We start from the raw sequence: 10,220 nt of genomic DNA, 5'->3' as shown, positions 1-10,220 counted from the left end.
GGAGAGTAATTGTGTTCGTTCTAATATTAAACTTAAAGACATATACCTCTAGTTATTCTTTTTTAGTTCAAGAAATGTGCTTTGACATAATTCCAGAAAATTAAACAAAGTTTGTTCTTGCAAACCAGTATGACTATCTTCAATTTTTTATACCTTATTTATTTAAGAACTCAAATGAATAAAGTATAAAAATATTGAATGTATGAGAAAAGCATAACGCGTGGATTGAATCTCATTACTGCCATTTTCTCCACCTTAAATAAAAAACTTATAATAACCACATAACCAAAGATTTTTTTTTTGAAGTTTCCTCCTCCTCACAAGAATCTTCCCTTGTGAAATTAATAAATTAATAAATTAAAATTGCTCAAATACGTAAGCTGCGTATTCTATTATTTACCATATCTCAAACTAATATGTAGTGATCACATGGCACGACAGACAATTTAAAAGAACAAAAAGTTAAATTTGGTGATCATGGTGACAAAGTATTCTAGATATAGTGGCGGAAGCAGGATTTTCTCGAGAAAATTTAAAAAATAAAAGAAGTAAACACGGAAAGAAGCTAAAAGATTCAATATTTAATGTAAATACGTAAAAAATTTAACTTTATATACATAATATAATCTTTTGCAAAGAGTGTTCGACTAAAACCCTTTCCGCCCACCTAGCTCCACTCCTATTGAGATGACTACAAAGAAAAATATAAAACATATTTTAATTTCTGTCGGCAGAAAACGATACTACAAAATTCCTTAAATTCGCAGTTTTATATTTTCCATCATTATATCATGCTAGGATATTAAACTTCTATGGCTTCCTTTATTTTAATTTTTTTTGGGTTGAAAATCTTTTTCAATTGTCGTGAACCTCATGACATTTAATATGTATCCACAAGTTGGGGAAAAAAAAAGAAAAAGAAGTAAGAAAAGATGGTAGAAATTGTGACACTATGACCCCATCAGTTAATGCCTTGCCATGTTGCCCTTAGGCAGGGGCGGAGCTAGAGCTTCGGACGCGAGTTCGCCTGAACCCAGTAGTTTTGGTCCAAATTCTATATTTGCCTTTAAAAATTTATTGAATATGTAAGAATTATTAATTTAAAATAAGAATTATTAATTTAGAACCCAATAACTTAGAAGGAATAGAATCTTGAACCCATTAGCTTCAAATCCTGACTCCGCCTCTGCCCTTATATACCTTATTTCAGTTTGACTTTAGGAAAGGACGATCGTATCATCTTTATTTGAATTTATTATTTAACCAAAAAATAATTTTTATGGTTAAAGTTAATATTTAAAAAAATTAAATTTCGAATAACTAAATTTACTTCACTTTTTCAAAAATACGAGAATAAATAAATAATTGAGCGATAAATGAAAAAGAAAGAAAAACTAATTGTTGATCACCGATTTCTCCCAGAATTATAGATTGGAATCTTCAACCAAGTAAAAGTTAAAGACTAATTGTATTCAGATACCTATACAAAATAAAGTAAGGGTCCTTATATAACGATACACAATTGTAGTAGTTCTTTTGCTTTAATTTCTACCCATTACTTACATTTAATGCATTAATTGCCCGTTACTAAATTTACGTTATGGTAACAATAGATGATTGCGCATAATCAGAGTTAATGTTAATTCCGTTTCCATATTTATAATTGATTCATGAACCTTTTCGTTTTATGGTCTTCATGCATCTCGTGTCTATTTCTTCTTTCCTAGCTGTCAAGTACAATACCTTCTTTGATTAAATATCGTGAGTATTTTATCCGTGCCTCATTATCTTTCTTTATTGACTTGATATGGATGCCACCTGTCATTATTATAATGTTAATACATGTGTCATGCATTTTTTCTACCATTACATTTATCATTTATTAGATTATTATTTTTCAAAGATGATGTGTTTCAAAAGTATTTGATGAGTTTGTGGGATCTTATATAATCGTACCTATTTGTTTTTCTTTTCTTTGTGATGTTGAATGATGTGATTATTTTATCTCAAAATTTAAATTATTAAAGAAAGTATACTTTTATATACCTAATTAAGTCTTTCTCATGCCTCCTCCCGTATGGCTTTGAATTTTTTTTGGATCAATCACGTAAAAATTCTTTTTTATTATAAACGGTGAAATTTAAATCTATAATCTCTGTTAATTTTATAACATATTGAAATATGCGAACCCCTCTTTAAAAATTTTAAGCATTTAAATATCATCAAAAAGTTTAAATACTTTAGATGACTGTGGTCACACCTCAACATCAATTTAGAGTAAAACTTTGTAATTAAGGTCGTTTGCACAGGCACAAATTCGAATATAGTCGAGCTCCAATACGAATACTGAACATCAGATGGGAAACAAAAAAAAAAGGTTGTTTACACACAACTTCTTCAAATCATGTTCTATTGTACAAATGCTAAAATTGTGCAAGGATGTTAGAGAATACTATCATTCTTTATCCCAAAGGTTGTGGTAGCCGGTAGGGGTGTCAATGGTTCGGTTCAGCCGGTTATTTTATAAAATTTGTACCATATTAATTTTTCGGTTACTCTATTATGTATAACTAAAATTAGACTTTTTGAAATCATCCCAATCGTGTCGGTTTCTCTTCAGTATCGGTACGATTTGGTAAATTTTTGGTATTTTTTTTAATGTTATATAAAAATCACTAGTAAAAGTAGAATGCAATAACATACGTATTTTTATAGGACTTAGTAAAACTCTCTAAACATTTTAGAGTTTAAAAGATGATGAATTAAGAAAATATAAAGATGACTAGTATCCATCAACCATTATACATCAACATAAAAGAAACTAAGCAAATACAAAAATAATATAAATCACACGAGTAAAAAAATATTAACTAAGCTGGGATTGAAGAATAAAGTCGATAGAAGATTAAATATTCAAAAAGATAAATCAAAATAATACGAAAGGAAACATATTCAACACATTGTAGTTTTGCTACTCATAATCACTACAATACCTTGTGTCTTGCTAGTGAACATGCTAGAAATAATTTAGTTTCAATAGGAGTAGCATAGTAGGTTTGGGAATTAGAATTTTGAGTTTAATTTGTCACGACCCGGAATTTCCACCCTCGGGAGTCGTGATGGCGCATACTCGTAGAATCTAGGCAAGCCACGAACCTAGAAATCTTGAACTCTTCTGCTTTAATCCTTGTTTTATAACTTATATTAACAAGTGATAAACATCTAAATGACAGCGGAATATGAGATTCAAGCGGAAGTCTTAAATAAATATAAAACCAAAATGTTTTGAAAGTCAACACATGCCTCTACCCAGATACTGGTGTCACAATATCCACGGACTACTAAGAGTACTACATACAACAGTTTGAAGAAAAAATAACAATGTTTGTCTCGGATACATGAGATAACAGAACATAATAAAAGATAGAGGAGACGCGGGCCTGCGGACGTCTGCAAGGTTACTTCGGTGTCTAGGTGGACTGAAGGCTGACTTCCCTACTGCTGCTGATCAAGTGCCGCTCTGGTATCTGCACAGAGTGCAGAATGTAGTATCAGCACAACCGATCCCATATGCTGGTAAGTGTCTGGCCTAACCCCGGCGAGGTAGTGACGAGGCTAGGACCAGACTCCTGATAAACCTGTGCAATTATATAATATATGGCGTAAAATAAACAGGAATAAGCAGTTTAAAATGGGAGGGGGTACATACTTCGGGAAAACATATCAAGACCAACAGAAACTTAATAAAATATGAAAGGACAACTCAATATCTACAACAATACTATAACAATATTGTTGCGGCGCGCAACCCGATCCATTATTATTTAATATTGTTGCGACGTGCAACCCGATCCACATATATATAGCTGTTGCGGCATGCAACCCGATCCAATATAATATCTGTTGTGGCGTGAAACCCGATCCAATATAATATCTGTTGCGGCGTGCAACCCGATCCAGTATAATATCTGTTGCGGCGTGCAACCCGAACCAATATAATATCTGTTGCGGCGTGCAACCCAAACTAATATAATATCTATTGCGGCGCGCAACCCATTCCAGTTATACAGTCAACAATAATCATAATTAACCGTCCCGGTAAGGGATCAACAATAGACTACACTATCCCGGCAAGAGAACTCAGCAGTACAAGTGTATACGTCCCGGAAAGGGAGAATCAGCTATAACCAATCTTAACTCAACTCCTACTCGTCTCAATTACCACAATTTCTCAATCATAAGGAGATTCCACGATAAACAAACTAAGTCTTTGCTCAATATCAAGGATTTACTCATTATTTCAACCATAGTAACATTCAAAAATACAATACGTATCAATTTAAGACTCATGGTCATGCTTGACACCAACATATAGATACTCATCACCATGCCTATGCGTCGTACTCAACAAGAAGCAAATATCAAATAAGAATCAACTCCTAATCCTTCACGCAATGATTAGACCGGACACTTACCTCGATGTCACGAACGCAATTCAAGCCTCAACTATTGCTTTACCTCTTGATTCCACCACCAACTCGCTCGTATCTAGCCACAAGTTACTTAATTATATTAATAAATGCTAAATGAATCAATTTGAATGCATGAAAATGGATTTTTCCAAAGTTTTACCCAAAAGTCAAAATCGCCCCCGGGCCCACATGGTCAAAACCTGAGGTTCGAACCAAAATCTGATCACCCATTCCCCCACGAACTCAAATATGTAATTTTTTTTGAAATCGAACCTCAAATCGAGGTCCAAATCCCCAATTTTTGAAAAACCTAGTTTCTACCCAAAACACCCAATTTCCCTCATGAAAATCATTGTTTTGAAGTTGAAATCATATTAAAAGATGTTAATGATTGAAGAAAACTAGTTAAAAATGATTTACAATTGATTTGGAGAAGAAAAGTTGTTTGAAAAATCGCCTCTTATATTTTTGGGGTTTTGAAAAATAAAAAATGACTGAAAATCCCGTTTATTTATACCTCTCTCAGACCCCATGTGCGGACCACACAAAATGGACTGCGGCCGCACAACCTCCACCGCGCACCGCACAAGGTCGACCGCGAACCGCACTGCAGCGCCCTGTGCGAACCGCACAAAGTCGACTACGGCCGCACAGCCTCCACCGCGCACCGCACAAGGTCGACCGCGAACCGCACTGGTGGGTTAAGAGACCTGCAACTTCTGGTTTTCTAAAACCCCCGAACCTACCTGAAACTCACCCGAGCCGTCGGAACTCCAAACCAAATGTGCATACTAACTCAAAAACATCATATGGACCTACTCGTGTAATCAAATTACCAAAATAACATCATGAATATCAAATTAGACCTCGAGATCAATAAAATTTTCTCAAAATTTCTTTAAACATAAATTTTGTGATTTAAGTCCGAATCACGTCACATGACATCCATTTTTCACCAAATTCTACAAAAATATCTTAAATCATATATAAGACCTGTACCGGACGCTGGAACCAAAATACGGGCCCGATACTATCATGTTCTAATCAAATTTTATTTCAAATTTCTTTAAGCAATTCCAGAAAATAATTTCCTTTAAAAATTTATTTCTCGGGCTTGGGACCTCGGAATTCGATTCCGGGCATACGCCCAAGTCCTATATTTCCTATGGACCCTCCGCAACCATTAAATCACGAGTCTGGGTTCGTTTACCTAAAACGTTGACCGAAGTCAAATTAGCTCATTTTATAATCAAAACTTATCGTTTTCCACAGATTATCATATTTAAGCTTTTCGGCTACGCGCCCGGACTGCGCATGCAAATCGTGGTGATTCTAAATGAGGTTTTCAAGGCCTTAGAACACAAAAATTTTGTTTTAACCATTCGTCCTCGAACGGACAGAAGAAGGAAGTGCCTGAGTCAGGGAAAAGATGGGGATAACGGCTTCGCATACCGGACTCAAACTCCCAGGTCGATGCCTCAAGAGGAACTCTTCGATCTCAACTGACGAACCTGCCGGTCTAGAATAGCTACCGGCTCCTCCTTATAAGACAGGTCCTTGTCCAACTGGACAGTGCTGAAATCTAACACGTGGGATGGATTGCCGTGATATTTTCGGAGCATGGACACATGAAACACTGGATGCACGGCTGATAAGCTCGGCGGAAATGCAAGTCTATAAGTCACCTCTCCCACTCGATCAAGAATCTCAAACGGACCGATGAACCTAGGGCTAAGCTTGCCCTTATTCCCAAATCTCATCACGCCCTTCATAGGCGACACTCGGAGCAATACCCGCTCTCCCACCATAAAAGCCACATCTCGAACCTTGCGGTCTGCATAACTCTTTTGCCTGGATTGAGCTGCACGAAGCCTATCCTGAATAATCCTGACCTTGTCCAAAGCCTCCTAAACCAGATCCGTACCCAATAATCGAGCCTCTCCTGGCTCAAACCATCCAACCGGAGATCGACACTGCCTACCATATAAAGCCTCATAAGGATCCATCTGGATACTCGACGGGTAGCTGTTGTTGTAGACAAACTCTGCTAAAGGCAAGAATTGATCCCACGAACCTCCAAAATCGATGACACAGGCTCGGAGCTCCTCCAAAATCTGAATAGTCTGCTCGGACTGCCTGTCTGTCTGAGGATGAAATGTTGTGCTCAACTCAACCTGCGTACCCAACCCTCGCTGAACTTCTCTCCAGAAACGCAAGGTAAACTACGTACCTCGGTCCGAAATGATAGACACAGGCACATTATGAAGATGAACAATCTCCCGAATAATGAATAGGAGACTGCCACAAGAATAAAATGTGCTGACTTGGTCAGCCTATCAACAATGACCCATACTGCGTCGAACTTCTTCCGAGCCTGCGGGAGTCCAGTAACAAAGTCCATAGTGATCCGCTCCCACTTCCACTCGGGAAGCTCAATCCTCTAAAATAAACCACCAGGCTTCTGATGCTCGTACTTAACCTGCTGACAATTTAAACACCGGCCACATATGCAACAATATCCTTCTTTATTCTACGCCACCAATAATGCTGCCGCAAGTCCTGATACATCTTTGCAGCGCCCGGATGAATAGAGTACCGGGAGCTATGGGCCTCCTCTAAAATCAACTCCCGAAGCCCATCCACATTTGGCACACACACTCGACCCTACAATCTCAAAACTCCATCACCATCTAAGATAACCTACTTGGCACCTCCGCACTGCACCGTGTCTCTAAGGACACTCAAATAGGGATCATCATACTACCGATCACGGATACGCTCCAATAGAGAAGAACGAGCGACCATGCAAGCTAATACCCGACCAGGCTCAAAAATATCCAACCTCACAAACCGATTGGCCAAAGCCTGAACATCCAAAGCAAGCAGTCTCTCACCGACCGGAATATAAGCAAGACTGCCCATACTGGCTGACTTCCTACTCAACGCATTAGCCACCACATTGGCCTTTCCCGGATGATACAAGATAGTGATATCATAATCTTTCAACAACTCCAACCACCTTCTCTGCCTCAAATTTAACTCCTTTTGCTTGAACAAATACTGAAGACTCTTGTGATCCGTGAACACCTCACATGTCACGCCATACAGATAATGCCTCTAAATCTTCAATGTGTGAACTATGGCTGTGAGCACGTGATTTTTTCCCTATGAGAACTACTCCCAAAAATTCAAAATAAAATGGTTTTGTGTTGTTTGTGATTTATTTGTATTTTTGTCTGTGCATGTTTATTTCTACTTTAATTAAGAAAAATACAAAAATATGTGCATTTAGGATTTAATTTTACAATTTTGGAATTAATTAAACAAACAAGTTTGTTTTACAAAATGGAAAAATCACAAAAAAATATGTACTTTGCATTCTTGCATTTAATGTCCGAGTTGTGTGATTTTATCTTTATTTGATGTTTAATTTCGTGTGATAGCTATTATTAAGAGTTAATGTTTTAGTTAACTGTCAACTTTATAATTTAATTAGGATTTTTAGTTGAAAAGGAATTAAAAGAAAATGAAAGAAAAAGAAGAAAAGAGTGAAAATTGGGCCAATTTCAGTACAAACAATCAGGCCCAAATCACCCATGAACCAGGTCCAGTTTGGCAAGGCCAAAGACGTCTTAAAACGACGTCGTTTGGTCACTCTTAATCAAGGCCGTTGGATTAAATCGATCCAACGGCTGAGATTCAATCTCTCTTACCCATTCCCTGGCCCGACCTGACCAGTTCCCCTGTTCAAACTGCCCCAGTATTACTCCAAACGACACTGTTGCCTATCAAGTGAATTGATCCAGGCCGTTGATCGTGCTTGATCCAACGGCCAGGATTAAAACACCCCCTCCGTATATATTCCTAAATCTTACCCCATGCCCCCAAAGCCATACCCCCCTCACCTCTTCACCTTTGAGCTTCAGAGACCAAACAGATCCCCCGCCCCTTGCCTTCATGCACCGCCCACCGAAAATCGCCTCACGGCGGTTCCGGTGGTCCAAAAAGCCCCAAAATTACACCACAACCTCCCCACGACGTCCTCTTTCCAAATCCTATATCGGTTTCCTTCGAATCAGTACCCAACGTCTCGAATCTTCAATCAAAGAATCAGCCTAAAACCTCACCCCCTCCGATGACTACCAAATTAACACCCCTAAGCCATCTGACCACCCTCATTGCAGATCCGCTAACCGTTTGCATCGAATCAACCTCCAGCTTCTCTAATCTTCAATCGAAGATTCGAGCAAAACCTGAAATTACCCCAACTGACCCCAAACTCACACCATGCCACCCCCTGACCTCCCTCGTTCCCAAACCACCCTTAGTTTGCGTCGAATCACACCGGAAAGCCTCAAATCAAAAGTCTCAGAGTGGTGATCTGAAGCTAGTTCAGAGACTGAGGTCAAAAACGGACCTTAGTCGAATGTGTTCTCGTTCAGGAACACTCGACTAGGGTCCGTCTTGGCCCCAAGTCCAAAAGGCATCGGAGGTTCGAACCTAGGCCCCGTTTAGTTGGTAGGTTTTTGTTTTATCTTCTTTTTGTTCAATAAATTCATCCTCTACTCCTTTCTTATTTTTTGTTTAAATTCGAATGTTTTGTGTTTACTCTGTATTTTGTTTCTTCTTTTGTTTTTTGAATGATTCGAATTAGTCAGTGTTAGTAAGTTTTGTATAAACTGTAGCTATTCCCGTAATTACTTGCTATTACTGTTAGTTCAAAGTATGTCATCTGTGATCGCCCATCACTTTGTATATGAATTCAGTGTTTTCATTTAATATATTTACGGTGTTGTTCGTATTTAGGTTTAACATGGAATTATGTTTAGTTTATTCCCTGAATCATTGTTCTTATGTTGATGCCATTTGATCTGATTTAAATTCTAGTTTGAATGGTCATTTGAATTCGAATTGAATTGGTTATAGCTGAAAGATGTAGTATAGATTAAAGGGTTTAAGGTCGGACATTAAATCACAGGTGTTTTCCGGGGTATTTTGGGGTTTTAAAAGGATTGAAATGTTTAGTGTTAGTGGTCTGACCGTAAGGGTACTTAATTGACCATTAAACTAATACTTTGTCTAGTAGTAGTGGCTTGGGAAACATAATAGCATGGGGGATTAATTGAATACTATAAGCTGCCCATGCCTTTGGACACAAGACACTAGATAATGGGCTGTAAGAGAATATCATGGGCAAAGATGGTGGTGGTATTAGTTTAAGTGCTTTTGAGAGTTGGGGGGGTCTTTCTTGGTGATAAATAGGGTCACTCAAGACCAGAAAAGGGGCTGGTTTTTTGGAGCAGAAAATTAGTTCTTTTTTTTAGTCTGGTCGAGTTGTTCTTTGGGGCAGACTTTAGAAGAGAAAAGACTCAGGAAATCTTAAGGGTTTGAACATCCGGAAAACTGGAAGAGAGTTTTAAGAGCTAGTCTAGTTCAACTAGTGCTATCCCATTGAAACTAAAAAGAGTTTCAGCTTTAACTGTGGAGTTGTATTTTCGAGTTTTCTTGACTTCTGAATTCTAGGGGGTGTTTATGCTTGTGTTTTGACTGATATTTGGTTGCTGTCAAGCTGTTGGGGTCAGTTACTGGTTGTATGTGTTGCTGTTGGTATTGCTGGGAATTTTAACTGGTTTTTCCTGAGTCACTGCTGGTTATCTTTTGGTACTGGGCTGTTAGTGGATTGCTGGTTGTATTGCTGTATTGTATTGCTACTACTGCTGTTGATCCTCTTCTTCCTCTTCTTGTATT

Source organism: Nicotiana sylvestris, chromosome 10, assembly GCF_000393655.2.
Source record: "Nicotiana sylvestris chromosome 10, ASM39365v2, whole genome shotgun sequence".
In the NCBI taxonomy this organism is placed as follows: Eukaryota; Viridiplantae; Streptophyta; class Magnoliopsida; order Solanales; family Solanaceae; genus Nicotiana; species Nicotiana sylvestris.
This window is presented reverse-complemented; position numbering follows the sequence as displayed.